The following is a 17,297-nucleotide window of genomic DNA, read 5'->3' as shown; positions in this document are numbered from 1 at the left end:
TTGTAAGTTTGACAATGCTCTTGAGGAGAGAATTAGGGACCAGTTTATGGTTGGTTGCAATATTGAAAAGGTCAGGGAAGAGCTCTGGATGAAGGATGAGCCTTCTCTAGACGAGGTACTACAGGTCGCAAAAAGAATTGAGCATTCTCTTAAATGTGTTGACACTTTAAAAAAGGATAAACAAAGCTCAGTTCAAGCGGTCGGTCAGGATGCAAGGAGTTTTACAAAAGACTCTGTTCCTCTTACTGTTAAAAAAAAAACTTTTATCCCTAAGTGTTTTAGGTGCGATAAGATGGGTCACTATGCTAATGACAAGAAGTGTCCAGCTTTGAATTCAACTTGCTCAAAATGCAAGAAGAAGGGTCATTTCTCTACCCTGTGTAAAAGTAAACCTCAGAGTCATTTGGTGAAGTCTGTTAATGAGGAATCAATAGAGGAAGATTTTGTATGTGGGCAGGTTGTAGTACAAGTAACCTCTACTCCTGATAATTCCTCATCTCCTATAGATACGATTTTCATTGAAGGTGAACCTACGGAGGTCTTGTTTGACTCAGGGGCTAAGATTACCATTGTGTCCAAAAAGTTCTACCTAGGTAATCTTTCCTCTAAGGTTCAACTATCCAAGCCTGATATTCGTCCTTTGGGGTATAGTGGAGAGCTGATTCCTTTACTTGGGTTATTCACAGGCCTAATTATGTATAAGGACCGTTTTGCCAAAGGCAAAATCTATGTCTCGCATAAGGGAGACAGCATCATTAGTTGGTTCCATCAGGGGGATCTCAACATCATGTTGGATCCTACTTCACCTAACCCCATTATTCTTAAGGAGATGGTTAATGAGGTTTCTGTTGCTTCTGACTCTATTCTTGTACGGCACATTAAAAGGAAGTTTCCAAGGGTCTTTAGAGAAGTGTTGGGTTGTCTCAAAGACTTTAAGTTGGAAATTCCTATACGTGAAAATTCTCAACCTTACACTTGTAAAGCTAGGGGCGTTCCTCTGGCATTAAGAGAAGAAATGATTAGTGAACTTGAAAAATTAAAGAAGGGTGGTATAATTGAGGAAGTCACTAGTACTGATTGGCTTGCTCCTGTGGTCGCAGCACGCAAACCCAATGGGTCCCTACGCTTATGCATTGATTTAAGGCAACTTAATAAGTGCGTTATTGTGGACCATTATCCCTTACCTAATATAGCTGATTTAATGATATTACTTGATGGTGCTAAGGTTTTCAGTACCCTCGATCTCGCATCTGCATACCATCAAATCGAGCTTGAGGAGGCGTCCAGGAACTATACGTCCTTTGTTACACCTTTTGGGACGTATAGATTTGTCAGGATGCCTTTTGGGCTTGTTTCTGCAGCTGCAACCTTTCAGCGTGTTATGGAAAGGGTGCTGAAGGGGTGCCGGGGGGTTTGTGTGTATCAAGACGACATTTTAGTCTTTGCAAAGAATGATGAGGAACATATGTGTTTTCTTGACAAGGTTTTAGACTCCTTACAAGAAGCAAACCTCACTGTTAAGCTTGAGAAATGTCATTTTGGCTTGTCTTCAATCCACTATCTAGGTCACACTATTTCTAAGAATGGCATTGCTCCCAAAGCTGATTTGGTTGATACCATTACACGCATGCCACCTCCCTCTTCCAGAGAGGAACTCATGAAATTCTTTGGAATGATTGAGTACTATAATAAGTTTGTAAAGGGATTCGCTGATCATTGTGCACATATGAGAGGTCTTCTGAAGAAGGGTTCTGAGTTTTTGTGGAATGATGACTGCATGATGGAATTTGATTCTCTTAAGGGGAAGCTTGAGTCTGCGCCCAACTTGAAAAGTTTTAATCCTGGTCGTTTGTCTGTTGTCACCACCGATGCCAGCGTGAAAGGTCTTGGTGCTGTTCTTCAGCAGGATGTAGATGGGGTACTAGAAACAATATTGTTTGCTTCACGTGGTCTTAAAGATCCTGAGACACGTTATTCGGTGATTGAACGTGAGGCCTTGGCGGTTTTCTGGGCGATTAGGAAATTTAAAAAATTTCTTTGGGGCACCAGGTTTGTGATTAAAACTGATCACAAACCGTTGTGTGAGGTATTTACAAAGAAAGGACTTGATTTTATTTCCAGCAGAATAACTAAATGGGTTATTGCTTTGCAAGAGTATGAGTTTGAAATATTGTACATTCCTGGTGTTGACAACTGTGTTGCTGACACTCTTTCAAGATTGGTGGATGTTTCACATGAGGTTGATGATGTTGAGGATGGTGAAATGGATAATTTTATGGTTTGTCCAGTCTCTGTAGTAGGTGTTGAGGAGTCGGTATGGAGACTTAAACTGGACTCTGATCCTGTTTTGAGTGAGCTCTCTGCTCTTGTGCGTGATGGTTGGCATTCTAAGAAACAAGCCTCTGTGGAATGTGCTAAGTTCTGGGGTGTCAAAGATGAATTAGCCATTTGTAATGACTTGCTAGTCCGGGGGACTAAACTCATACCTCCTTCTGAACTGCGTGGGAATATCATTGATCTTGCTCATGAATCCCACTCCGGTATGTCGAAAACCAAGGAACGTATTCGTTCCTCATACTGGTGGCCTGGGTTGGATTTGCATGTAGAGAGAATAATCAGGGATTGTGGCATTTGCAGTCTGAGTGATAAGTCTAAGATGGTAAGAGTCCAACCTATGTGCATTAGGGATCTTCCTTCTGGTCCTTGGACCGATATTTCTTTTGACATCTTAGGTCCGGTTTATTCTGAAGGGCAGCAGATCTTCATTCTGGTTTTACTAGACTTGTTTTCAAGGTGGCCAGAAATACATTTCACTTCATGTATAGAGTCTCGCTCTGTCATAAAATTCCTTGAAGTTGTGTTTGCAAGGGAGGGTCTTCCACAATCTATACTTACCGACAATGGTGTGCAATTGGTCTCTAGAGAGATGGAGACATTTCTAAAGGAAAGAGGTATCTTACATAAAAAATCCTCACTGTATCACCCTGAAACCAATGGAATGGTGGAAAGATTTAATAAGGTGTTAAAAGAGACCATTTCGTGGGCTAAGGGTGCGGGTTTAAATTGGAAGGAGCAAGTTCTGAAAAAAGTTGAGTGTTATAGATTTACTCCCCATTCCTCGACTGGAAAGTCCCCTTTTGTTCTTTTTAAAGGTAGGCTGCCTTGTACGTTTTTAGAACCAACTTGGGTTAGAGACTTAAGCAAAAGCTTTGTTGGCTCTGATTCTCCTCAGAAGCTAGACTTGAGTTGGCGAGAACAGGAGGAGAAAAAATGTTTGGAGAGGAAGGTACAGTTTGATTCCAGACATTCTGTTAAGAAGACTCCTGTGAAGGTTGGGGATTTGGTTGTGGTGAGGCTTCCTGGTGCTAAGGTGAAATATTCTTCGCCCATCAAGGTCATTAAGGTTTTTGAGAATGCGGTCAAAACCTTGGATCACAGAATCTGGAACTTGAACAGGGTTTGTGTTTTTTCTGGTCTGTGTGATTTTCAGAAGTCTGTGACCAAGGATCCTATTGGGAAGGAGAGCTCTTCTCTTGGTCTGGAGGGAGGTTCTTCTCTACGTTCTTCTACTAGAATTGTTAAGAAACCTTCGCATTTGAAGGATTACATTTTGTGATTTTGTTTTACTAGAATTGTTAAGAAACCTTTACAATTGAAGGATTACATTGTAATTTTGTTTTTCTGCTTTTATATTTTAACCTTGTTTTTGCTTTTATGGGGGGAAGGTGTGTGGTATTCTGCATTTAATCCACTGCTAGTCATGTCTCTTTCTATGACATCAATGTGTGACATCACAGCTTGTGGGTTGGAATGTATCTTTTGAAACCTCTGACAGTTTATCCTATTCAGGCTGAGGTCTGGATGTGCTTCTTTATGTCTTGGATTAAACCTTGGATTTAACCATCTAAATCTGAGTCCTGCGTATTCCTTCAACTAAAAACAGGATCTTACACGTCCCCTCCGCCTTGAGGATTCTACAAAAGTCTTGGGGGCCCCCGACTCCTGCAGGTTTCCGGTGGGGAGCGGCTTCCATGATTGCTCGCGGAATGACCACGACGGAGCCACGAGATGGTGGTGCTTTCATGCTGACGCCAGCTTCAGTCTGAAACATCCAGAAACAAGGTGGGGCTTTCATCGTTTGGGAAAAAAAAAAGTTTTCATCCAATGAAAAGTGTTATTTTTAGGTCATATGATCAAGCCTTCCATCATTAGGAAACCAAAAGTAAAATGAACCAATGAAAAGTTTTATAAACAAGTCACATGACCTGTTATGCGGCATAGGGTATAAAAAGCGCAGAAAATCCGTTGGCACGTGAGGCGGCGTCAGTAGCGGACCGATGTGCGAATAGGCCGAAGGCAGCACAACGCGCCAAGATCCGGATGGCACCGAGGTGGTGTCCAGCAAGTTGCCGCACTGGTGTGGCCATCCTACAATGCTGAAAGTCGGCGTGGGGCGCCCCGTTGGCCTGTGAGATGGCGGCAGTAGCGGACCGATGTGCGAATGGGGCCAAAGGCAGCGCAACAATATTTTCTGAATAGAAGACACCACAAGGCGCTGAGATGCCAAGATCCGGATGGCACCGAGGTGGTGTCTAGCAAGTTGCCGCACTGGTGTGGCCATCCTACAATGCTGAAAGTCGGCGTGGGGCGCCCCGTTGGCCTGTGAGATGGCGGCAGTAGCGGACCGATGTGCGAATGGGGCCAAAGGCAGCGCAACAATATTTTCTGAATAGAAGACACCACAAGGCGCTGAGATGCCAAGATCCGGATGGCACCGAGGTGGTGTCTAGCAAGTTGCCGCACTGGTGTGGCCATCCTACAATGTTGAAAGTTGGCGTGGGGCGCCCCGTTGGCCTGTGAGATGGCGTCAGTAGCGGACCGATGTGCGAATGGGGCCAAAGGCAGCGCAACAATATTTTCTGAATAGAAGACACCACAAGGCGCTGAGATGCCAAGATCCGGATGGCACCGAGGTGGTGTCTAGCAAGTTGCCGCACTGGTGTGGCCATCCTACAATGCTGAAAGTAGGCGTGGGGCGCCCCGTTGGCCTGTGAGGTGGCGTCAGTAGCGGACCGATGTGCGAATAGGGGCAAAGGCAGCGCAACAATATTTTCTGAATAGAAGACACCACAAGGCGCTGAGATTCGGTTAGCACCGAGGTGGTGTCTAGCAAGCTATGCAGCTGAGTTGCGTGCGCACTTGCGGCGAATAGGTCGAAGGCAGCACAACAATGTTTTCTGAATAGAAGACACCACAAGGCGCTGAGATTCGGTTGGCACCGAGGTGGTGTCTAGCAAGTTGCCGCATTGGTGTGGCCATCCTACAATCCTGCTCCGAATAACGGCGTGGGGTGCCCGAAGGGGGGGGGGGGCGGCGTGAACGGGCCTTCCTAGGTGGAGGCTCGTCTGCTGTAGTGGGGCGCCCCTTTACCGTTTCAGTTGCCATTCAGCTGAGTTTCGGCCGCTCTTGATGCTACAGCGACAGGCGGCTGCAACAGGACTCTCAAAATGGCGGCCTGTTCTTTGGATTTGGGCCTGGTCCACTAAAATGGCCCTGGGACACCTTAGAACTCGGACGCTCGAATTTTTTTTCCTTTCCTCTACATGCAAAAAAAGGTAAATGCCCGGTACGTTACACGCTTCATCTGCCACGATGTACTCTCCAGAGGAACCGAAAAAAAATATAGTTATGGTAACTATACCATGCATCGTCATATGGAGAGGTAGCACCGATTAATTATAGTGCTGCATAAAAGAGAGATTTGGAGGAGAACCCCCGACCTGCCAGTACATTCATCAAAGAAGTGGCACTGACAGCATCAGAGGCAAGGGAAACGGTCCCAAATATTTAGAAGAACTTTGGAAAGATTAAAATGACATGTTTAGATTGTGGCAAATTAATTTCATGTGGACAGATGAGTGTTACTCTAATAAATACAGCATATGAACATCATCAGAGTCGATGGTTGGTAGAGACATTTTGACTATATCCTGGACCTGCCCGTCCTCGCCCAAAATGGCGCCGGAATAAATGGGACTCGTAACTCCTTGTTGTGTACTGGTTGCACAACCTTGATATCACGAGATACGTATGCAGTTTTGAAGCACATGGCGGGCGGGGACGAGAATAGATTGAATATTTCGATATCCCTATTGATATTAAGTTCTGATGTGTTATTGATTACTGTACTATTGAAAGTTCGAATTAACGTCACCCATGGTACTTGCCCGCAAATGTATATCTAGATAATTTTATTGTAACTGGCCCTGTCGTATTTTAATTATAAAATGTACGTCCACCGATTCCGCAACTGTTAGACACCTTAGTTCTTGCAACCTAATGGCCCGCCCGTTACGTTCCTCTACAGTGTAAATGTCTACTCATCATATACGATTACAGTTTGCTCCGTGGCCGGCCCACGTGGTTATAGGCCCGTATTTGTATAATGACATTTTCACAATAAAGGTTTTTAAAAGAAAACATGGTAGTAGTATATACATTGGTAACGTTTTTAATAATAGTCACTGTTTTAGAATCAGTAAAAGGCAAGTGAAATAAAGCAGACCAATTACATGAAGGGTAAAAGGTATAATACGCAGGAACGCAGTAAAGATAAATGGTCAAGGGCTGTTGTGTTTTCTACTCCTGCAACATAAAGTGATCGATAAGAATCTCATATTCAGGCGTATCGGCGACTAAGACAGCAGACCGACCCTCTTTTGCTCAACGGCTCCGTCATGGGACGAAGAAACGCCCTTTTTCTCGAAAAAGGAATATATTTTACTTGTAGGACAGTTGTAAATTTTCCGGGAAAGTACATTAGCCTGGAACATTATAACATATATTTAAGAAAAAATAATGTTCGAAAGTAATAAAAAGCGTAATTTTTAGGTCATATGACCAAGCCTTTCATCATTAGAATAAGAAAAGTAAAATGAACCAATGAAAAGTTTTATTAACAAGTCACATGACCTGTTATGCTTACGTTACGCGCTGCGCGTCGCGCCCCGGATCACTTCCGGATGCGCTAACGCGGCGCGTCAAATGACGCATTACGCGACAACGCAGGTCCAGAATATAGTCAAAATGTCTCCACCAACCAGCGGTCGGAACACAACCCCTTTCAGCAGGCCAAATAGTTCTGTTAAATGACAACAGAAGGGACAGGCAACAAGAACCATCAGTCAAAGAGGGGAGGGCTAGTTCTTCTCTACCGGGTCACGTTGGGGCGCTACCTGAACTGATCGAATTGGTAGTCTACAGTGTTTCTGGATGTTTCAGACTGAAGCTGGTGTTAGCATGAGAGCACCACCATTTCGTAGCTCCGTCGTGGCCATTCCACGAGCAATAATGCTAGCCGCTCCCCACCAGAAGCCTGCGGGAGTCCGGGGCCCCCAAGACTTTTGTAGAATCTTCAAGGCTGAGGGGACGCTTTCGAGAATGGAGCCCAATCTCTAGCAGACAAGCGTCCGAGTTCCAAGGTGTCGCAGGGCAATTTTAGTGGACCATGCCCAAATCTGAAGAGCCGGCCGCCATTTTGAGAGTACTGTGGCAGCCGCCTATCGCTGCACCGCAAGAGCGGGAGCAACTCAACTACATGGTGAGCGAGACGCTGTAGTCGAAAGAGCGGGCGGTAAACAGCTGAATAGCGGAAGAGGCACAGTGTAGCAAAAGCGGGCGGAATGGCAACTGAAATGGTAAAGGGGCGCCCCACTATAGCGTGTCTTTAGGTGAAACGGATTGTGGGACAAGGTCAAGAATGGAAGAGTTACCAAAAGGCAAAAAGTTCCGCTTGATCCCGGGAGCCGGCCACCTATGTCGGGGGCGATCTCAGGCTACACCAGGAGAACACGACTTGGGGAGGGAGCCGGAGCCAAGCGCCCCCTCCGAGTCCGCGCCATCACACCGTCCCTCGGGGGCCTCCGTCAAGCGGTTCAGGGTGGCACCGCATCACATTGTTCACAAATGCAGTCACGTCCTCAAACAGCCCCCACTTTACTTTGAGAATAGTGAAGCTGAAGCAAGTGCAAATAGGCTTCAGACAGTGTTACAAGCACTCCTCAAAACTTTGAACCATCAGAGTGCATGAGTTTCATGCTCGATCGATTGAGCTAGCCGGATCGGGCAACAAAAAGTATAAAATAGTTATGTAAATAGTTGTTTAATAAAATGTTTTACCCTGTTACTTTGCTGGTGTGTTGTATATATTTGTAATATTTGCATAGAGTTTATCGTTATTTTGGGCGGGGTGGGTGGCGGAGCCGAGCTGTATTGCAGCCATCATGGTGTGGAGTTCAGTTCATCTCACTAGTTTCGTATTTGTCATGAGGGGTTGTTCCTAATGTTTCTATTTTAGCGAGGTCAAAAAGAGATCCCATTAGTGGCCTACTGATTTTGCTCGATTCCTTTTGTTTTTTTACACGATTTTTCGCTATCTGCAAAGACTAAACAGAGTATTGCGACTCCGTGCTTGTTTGTAAATAGAGAATGAACCAAAGAGAACCAATTCTAAAAGAGTAAATGCTTGGATAACAATCAATCAAATGGAGAGAGAAGCAGGCACGACGGATTACAACGGGGGCAAAGGCCTGCGTTAACTACCTTTCACTATCTGCAAAGAGAGAGTACTCCTAATAGAAATGAGGGGGGGGGGCAGCATTCAAAGCAGATCAGTGTGCATAAACACGAAAATGTTTTTTCTTACCACGTACTTGACATTCGACAGCTTATGATATTTGCTATTAAAAAACCATTGAAATTCACTGAAAAAACCATAGGTTATAGACCATATATAGTTAGGAATTTAGATTTACAAAACCTTGAAAATTCACTGAAAAAACCATAGGTTATAGACCATATATAGTTAGGAATTAGCATTTAAAAAACCTTATTTTACTCACACAAAACCATTGAAATTCCATATATAGTTAGTTGTACTAACTATATATCGCGCACCCGCAATCCACTGCTGATCATGTCACATATTACATCATTCATGACATGGTCAGTGACATCACTGATGACATCTCAAATGACATCACTGATGACATCACTGATGACATCTCAAATGACATCACTGATGACATCACTGATGACATCTCAAATGACATTACTGATCACATCACTGATGACATCATTCATGTGATAATACGATGAACCTCTTCAGACTCTAATATAACCTTAGATACACTCAGTGTAAACACAGACTCACAGATTGTCACTCATCCATGAAGTTACACACACACCTAGTCAGTCATGCAAACAATCAATCACACCTCAATTTCCTCAACTATACAGTTATACACACCTTACTTATTCAAACATATACTAACACATATTTACTCTCTTTTACAATCCCTAATACAAGTTCACAATCATCCATACAGCCACTCACACATTCACTGGCTCTTATGCACAGTTATTTATATATGCCAACTCTCACATGTACTATGTTTTACATATGTACTTACTTTGACATGTAGCACTGAGATATCCATTCACTCACCAATACACTCATGCACACAGTCAACCGCCCATACAGCTGTTTCCACATGCACTTTTGAACCCATACATCTAGTGAATCAACTGCTCACACATCTATGCACAGAGTCATACACCTCCCTGCCACCCACACACACACTCAGTCTCCCATACAAATACTTGGGCAATCAATCAATAACCCATATAGTTACTCATATAGCTACTGAACAACACATGCAGCAGTTTTCAGAACAACAGACATAATGATGCACAAATTAAGACAGTTTAGTCACTAACCCATGCACTCAGTGAGACACATTTAATCACTCACTCATACAGTCAGTCATGCACCTACTAAATCCTTCATCCAGACCCTTATACATCCACTCAAGACATATTTTAACTTTACAGAAAAATACAGTCACTGGATGTTGTCATCAGTGATGTCATCAGTGATGTCATTTGAGATCTCATCAGTGATGTCATCAGTGATGTCACTGACCATGTCATGAATGATGTAATATGTGACATGATCAGCAGTGGATTGCGGGTGCGCGATATATAGTTAGTACAACTAACTATATATGGAATTTCAATGGTTTTGTGTGAGTAAAATAAGTTTTTTTAAATGCTAATTCCTAACTATATATGGTCTATAACCTATGGTTTTTTCAGTGAATATATATATATATATATATATATATATATATATATTTATATATATATATATATATATATATTTATATATTTCAACAACAACGAGAGCCCGTTATGGAGACGCCACTAAACTGCGGGTTTCAAAGCCTTTAATGCGAGGTATTTCAGGTAGGTGACATCGACAGTTCGAACCACAGTGCAATTCTGGCCCAACGCGTTTTGAGCACCCCAGTGCTCTTGTTCACGGGCAATGGCAGGATACACGGCTGATAGAAAGGACGCTTTGATATGCTAATGCAAGTCCCGCCCCTGTGGGCTTGTATGCCGAAGGCATGCTGGTACTTGATGTCCATTCATTAGTTTTTCCCAGTGGATGCCGGTATGCGCCAAAAATTAAAACCAAAGTATATAGTATATATATATATATATATGTATATGTATATATATATATTTATTCCTATTAAATTGTCTTGTTAAGTGATGTAATTATTGTTATAAATGGAGTCTGTCAACACAATACTGTTCAATTATGCTGTATATTTTCAGCCATTCAAAATAGTACTTAGCTTTTTAGTGGGTGGTCCAGAATTGTCGTCACCAATGCTGCAGTTGTGCTTAACTGCTTCCGGCATCAAATTCTTGAAATACTCACTACGAAGCTGCGCTCCTGTCAGGAAATGTACTGCACATGTATGCCAGGCAAACACCACTTTGATGAAGTGAGGCGCCCAGTGCGAGTGCGCAGGATCGGCAAAGACACTTTGGGTAATCATGGCACTGCAAGGAGTCCTGAATGAGGAATATCCAATGAATACCAACCAAACGCTACCCTGATTAAAACGAGCAAGAGAGAATCTGAAATACGTGTGCTCCAGTCAATATTCCTGGTGAAGTGCACCAACGTTCCACATTGAGCGCTCCAAGTAGAATTCTGTGATGTTAGGCAAAAACTAGAACTACACCTCTCATGTATCGTTGGCCATCTTGGAGTTGTCACACTCCAGGCTTCTTTCCAAGTAATGGCGTTTACCTTCTCTGCGTTCTTGAATAACTGTTTCTGCCTTGTTAGGTAGATAGTAAGGTTCTGATCTTTTGGAGTCCTGACACCTGCACACCGTGCCCCTGAATGCCCCCCCTGGTCCCAGTAGTGGCAGGGGGCATTATTAGAGCCCCTTAGTTTCCTCAAACTCACCCTTTCTATGGCGAGCTCGTTGCCATAGAAAGGTTGGTGGCTTGGCAACACAGAATATGCTTGGGGGTGCCGCTGTAGCATCCCCACCATATTCCTGCCTCAGACCACCACGCCACTGGATCCTGGATCCCAGCAGAGACGCCGGTCCTGTGGTGGTTTGACCGCCACACTCAGAATGCGGTATCACAGTGTAGCAGTGGTAGGACGGCCACCAAGAGTATGGCAGTCCTATGGCCCGCGGTACTCGTAATCAGGCCCAAAAATCTTGATCCCGATGTTGGACGGTTGACTAGCGGGCCACTATTGCGGGGTTCGATGAGCAAGCGCCTGTCTGACCACCATATTTCAATTTGACTGCTGCGCAGCACGTCCTGCACATCCGAGTGCCATGCACCATGTCGTGCATGGCACAAGCTGCTCAGAGGTAAATAAGGGCAAAACATGTGCCCCCTGGGACATTTTCAATTCACCTAAGACAAGCGGGGGCCTTTTTGGGGTAACTCAATCCCTTTCCAAAAACCTTTTCATACTACAAAAAGGCTGTCAGAAACGGATATCGTAATCCCGATGGCAGTGGCTGCCTCAGCACTATCACCTTTCTGGGACGCTCCTCTAACTGCCGCATCGTCGGGATCTATGATCCTGGCGGAGGCAGTAATGTTGAGTCCGACAGTTGGGAGCCCGACTGCCAGTATCATAAGATGGCAGTCCGACCCAAGGACAATAATAATACTTTTTAAACAAATTTCAAAGTACGAAATTTATTTTAAAAATTGTCTTCAAAATTGTTCAAATTATTTTTTAACAGTTTAAAAAAAGAAAGTTTATTATAGATTTATAAAATGTACTTACAAATATTCAAAATTGATCCATCAATTTAAAAAAAAAACACATTTTATTGAGTAATATGTTAAAATCTGCCCACCCTTATCCCCTAAACTCCAAACATTCTGCTACCAATTTTTTAATGAAAAGAAAAATAAACGTTAAAAAATGTACACAAATTTATCTACATCTGTCCTTGGTAGGCACCACTAATATTATTAAAATGCTAATCCTCCCCAAGTTTCTCTATCTTTTTAGATCTATCCCACTTTTCTTTGAAATTAAATGGTTTAACTCACTTGAGATTATTTTGAATAGATTTATCTGGGCTCAGGGTAAGACCAGGAGGGCTTATAGATTTATGTCTTTACCGAGAGAGAGAGGGGGGTGGGGGGTACCGGATTTTAGAATGTATTATTTTGACGCTGCTATGCAATATATGCAGGGGTTAATAGGTGGGGGTGGTAATGAGCAAAAAGTGACAACTATGTCCACAGAAGTGTATGCAGCTGTTTTAGGAGAGGAAGCAGAAAACTGCTTCTTAAACTGCACGGAGTATGGTTACTATAAGAGGACCAGATTTAAAACGCTTAATGCAGCAGTTAGGATTTGGAATGCATTTTTGAAAAAAACAGGACTTGGAATATATAACAGATATACCAGGTTGTATAAGAATAGGTCATTCCCGGCGGCAGTCTTCGCTGATGGTACAATGGCCAGATGGGCCGAAAAGGGAATATTACAGATCGGCGATCTGAGGGATTTGGGAGGGATAGCACAGTTTACAGATCTTATGGTGAAATATGGCATTGATAGGAGGTCTTTTTTTAAATACCTGCAGATTAGGAGTTTCCTGAGTAACAAACAAGGAGGGCCTGCAGGGTATGATAGAAATGAAATTATGGAGAAAATACAGGTATGCGCGGATTGCACAATTAGATCTTTTTATGTATGTTTGATGAAGGGGAAAATAGATGATTTGGAGAGGTATGGTAATAAATGGGTAGAGAAGCTGGGCATTCCATCTGGAATATTTCAGGAATCACTTGAATTGGGTCGTACTGTATTGTGCTCTGCTCCCCTTCAATCCCAGCATTATAAAACCTTGTATGCATTATATTTTACCCCAGCGAGAATAGCTAAATGGGGAGGTACTACAGGTATTACCTGCCCACGCTGTAACTCTATTGAGGCAGATATTGTACATGTATTTGCTACATGTCCCCAATTGCATACCCTGATTAGAAATATAGAAGGCTTTTTAGATAGGTCATTAGATATTCAAATAACTCTAACCCCCTCATGGATATTGTTGGGGATAGGCCTAGATGGGGAAATACACAGAGAGAATTTATTTTTATGGCTGTTGCAGTATATAGATTAACTATAGCCAGGGCATGGCTTGATAGAAATCCACCAGCTATGCAAAATTGGTTGGCTAATTTATTAGCGGCTTATAATCTGGAGAAACCTTTATATGCTCGGAAAGGTATAAGGGTAAGATGCGAGGATTAAGAATCTGGGAACCTACAGCCAAGTGGAAAGACAACATGGGGTCACATTAAGACCTTTTTTTTATATATATATTAATGTATAGTTAAAAACTGTACTGTATATATATAATGATTTTTTTATTTTTTTTTATTTTATGAATAATATGAAATGTCTAAATGTACAATGTGCACAATTTTGGAAAAATAAAAAGATAGCAAAGTTAAAAAAAATGTACACAAATTAATTATTCTTATAATACTTCCTACCATTGTCCCCTATTTATCCATCATCTCACTACTAAAAATATATTTCTACATATATATATATATATATATATATATATATATATATATATATATATATATATTACAGCACGAATCAACTTCATCCAGTTGAAAAAATGGTAAGCACACTGGTGTCCGATTTCCAAGAATGTTTATTGCAAACCCCCTTCCCCGAAAAAAAAAAGAAAATATATATATATGAAATGATATAAACATTTGATGGAATGTTGTTAATCTATGGTACTATACCATAAATGACACCATTAGTTGTACACTGTGACCTTTAGAAATCAGTTAAAACTGTGATTATCTCTATAACAGTGAACTCACTAGTAACACTGCTATAGTACCTAATGTCAATAATTAAGTGCTGAAATTGCTAAGGTCATAATCATGTTAAACAATCTCTTTTTTTATTACATGAACTACATATCCCATAATGCACCATAGTAGCCAGGTGGGATAAATAGTAAACATAGTGGTATGCTCACTTACTGTGAACAAAGCCTGTTCCTAGGCTGAAACGCGTTGGTCTGAGCTGGAGCAATAAATCGTTACAAACTGAATTGGAACTGTGTTGTGCCGCATCTCTTGTGTTAAAATTGAATATGGGCTAGGATCCGGCCCCCATGCAGCAGCACCCACAATAGAGCGCTTGGAGCCGTGTGGATCACTTTGGAGGTTCGTGAAAGTGACTCCTGAGCGCCCGCTTGCATCGCGAAAAGTGGAAAAGCCGAGTGAAATCACCGGAGGTTGAGCGCCGTGTGACAGTGTCGGAGGACGCCGTCGGATTGGGAGTCTCCCGAAGGTGAGTGGCGAAAACAGCCATTGTGGAAACTCGAGCAGCAAGCGATGTGTTCTCCGTAGTGCCCACCACCGAAGCCGTTGCCGTATACATTACGGAGGTTTCAAGAGGCAAACGGGGAAACAGTTCCAGCGAGACAAAATAAACATTAAACGCTCCGTGCAAAGCTCTGAAAAGTGAAAGTAGGAAGACATTAGCAGCTAACGTGAGCACGCTACGTTGTGTAAACACACTAACAAATTCCATAATGGAAGCGCGAGTTGCAAAACGCGCTGATAAAGCAAACAAAATGTTTAAAACCACCGCGACTACAGAAAAAGATAAGGAGAATCCGAGTGCCAGTAATGTTAATGCACCGCAAGTAAATGCCTTAAAACAATTATACAATCAAGTAGAAAAACTGTACAAAAAGGAAATAAATAAAAGCTGGGAAATAATTGCATTAGAGAAATATATTGAAGTCAAAAGAATTCCAAGGGGATTGAGAATTTTCACAATGCCAACACATCCTGAAACTAAAAGAGAACTAATTGAGGAATGGATGCAAAACAACACTGCATGCTCTTTAAACATGATGCGTATATTAATAAAACATGCCAAAATGGACATACTTGATATTACAACCAAAATCAATGAAATTGAAGACAAAATTAAACAACACCCTGACAAAGGAGAAGTAACGAAACTCAGGAAAGAAATGGATGACAGACTAGAAAAATATGAAACTGAGATAGAAGAGCGCAAAGAACGTAAATTTAAAAGAGATGAGAAGGACTATCTCTCAGGGAGAATACTAACATTTGCACGTAGATTCGATCATCTGAAGAAGAATTTCCCAAAGGGAACCACACCATCAAGTACCAGTGAGTCACAATCTAGTGATGAAATTGAAAGTGAAACTAGTGACACCGGTTATGATTTTTTAGAGGATGTGCGGCTCTGGAATCTGGACAAATCATTGTCCCGAGGAGGGAGCCGCCGAAGAGGAACATTTCGCGGAAGAGGAAAGGGGTCAAACACCGCTGTCGGAAAACAAGGAAAACCCAAAGAGCCAAAAGAAATAAAAATCTACCCCTTGCGAAACCGGAAATAGAGAATCTAATAATAAATTTATCAAAACATGAACTCACTGAAGAAGAAACCTCTCTACTAAACAAAGGACTTTCCTTTTGTCCGGAGAAACATTTCAACCCAGTTGAAACAAGGATTGATTTTTACAAATATGTCCGCAAATTAAAATTGGCTAAAATACATGCACGGCAACCAAAACAATCAGAAAATATGGAAGCCTCAAGAATCCCCGAGGACGAATCACCGTGGCAGATCCAAGAGGTCCCAGACTTACAAAATATCTTTGGGCTATTATATGATGAAGATACAGCACAAACATCAGGATCACAACTGATGGAAGAACTAGACATAAGAACTGATCGGAGGATCAACAGCGGATTGAAAAATAAATCAAAGTTTTGCCCCACACTATCACCTGGCAACAGATTGCCATGTTTTCTGAAGCAGTAATAGAAGAAATAGACAAACTCTCAAACACTCGTAAGAAAAACAACAGAGAGAATCTGACCAGCAAGGAAAGAGATGCTATAAAAACATTGAATGATGACCCATGTCTTACAATAAAACTGGCAGACAAAGGCGGCAATATTGTCTTAATGGAAACCAAAAAATACATCAAAGAGGCAAATAGACAATTAAACAACCCAGCCAATTATAGCAAATTGGAAAAAAGTCCCATAAATGAGATGGTGTTACATCTAAATAGACTACTAGAGAACTGGCAAAAAGAGGGATTGTTGTCTGAAGATGAGAAAAAATTTCTTACCAATGAATTTCCAATAATTCCAACAATCTACTTTTTGCCGAAAGTGCATAAGACATTGATTGATCCACCAGGAAGACCCATTGTCTCATCATGCTCTAGTCTATATGAAAATATCTCACAATATGTAGACCTATTTTTAGCCCCAATTGCGAAAAGTCAAAGCTCGTACATTAAAGATACTGGGGACTTTCTATGAATATTAGAGAATATCTCCTGGAATGAGAATTACTTGATGGTGACAATTGATGCAGTCTCCCTCTATACCTCTATAAAACATGAAGTAGGTTTAAACGTGTGTCATTACTTCCTAAAACAAAGAAATATCAGCAATCTTAAACACACTGAAATGCTAATGGCAATGATCAAACTATGTCTTACCAACAATGTATTCTTGTTTAATCAGCAACTTTTTAGGCAAGAATGTGGAACTTCTATGGGCATCTCTTTTTCACCCAACTATGCCAACACCACCATGGGCTGGTGGGAAAAAACCATAGCATGGGACCCATCAAATCAAGCAGACCTAGAGAAACTGATCTTATGGGTTCGTTACATCGACGATTTGTTTTTAATTTGGAATGGTACTCAAACTGAATTTGACTCTTACTATGCCAAACTGTGTGATAACAACATTGGACTGGAGTTCACATACAAAACCAGCAGAAAAGAAATCGATTTCCTAGATTTGAAAGTCTATGTAGAAGAAGAGCAAATACATACGAC

This window comes from Lissotriton helveticus, chromosome 11, assembly GCF_964261635.1.
Source record: "Lissotriton helveticus chromosome 11, aLisHel1.1, whole genome shotgun sequence".
Taxonomy (NCBI): Eukaryota; Metazoa; Chordata; class Amphibia; order Caudata; family Salamandridae; genus Lissotriton; species Lissotriton helveticus.
This window is presented reverse-complemented; position numbering follows the sequence as displayed.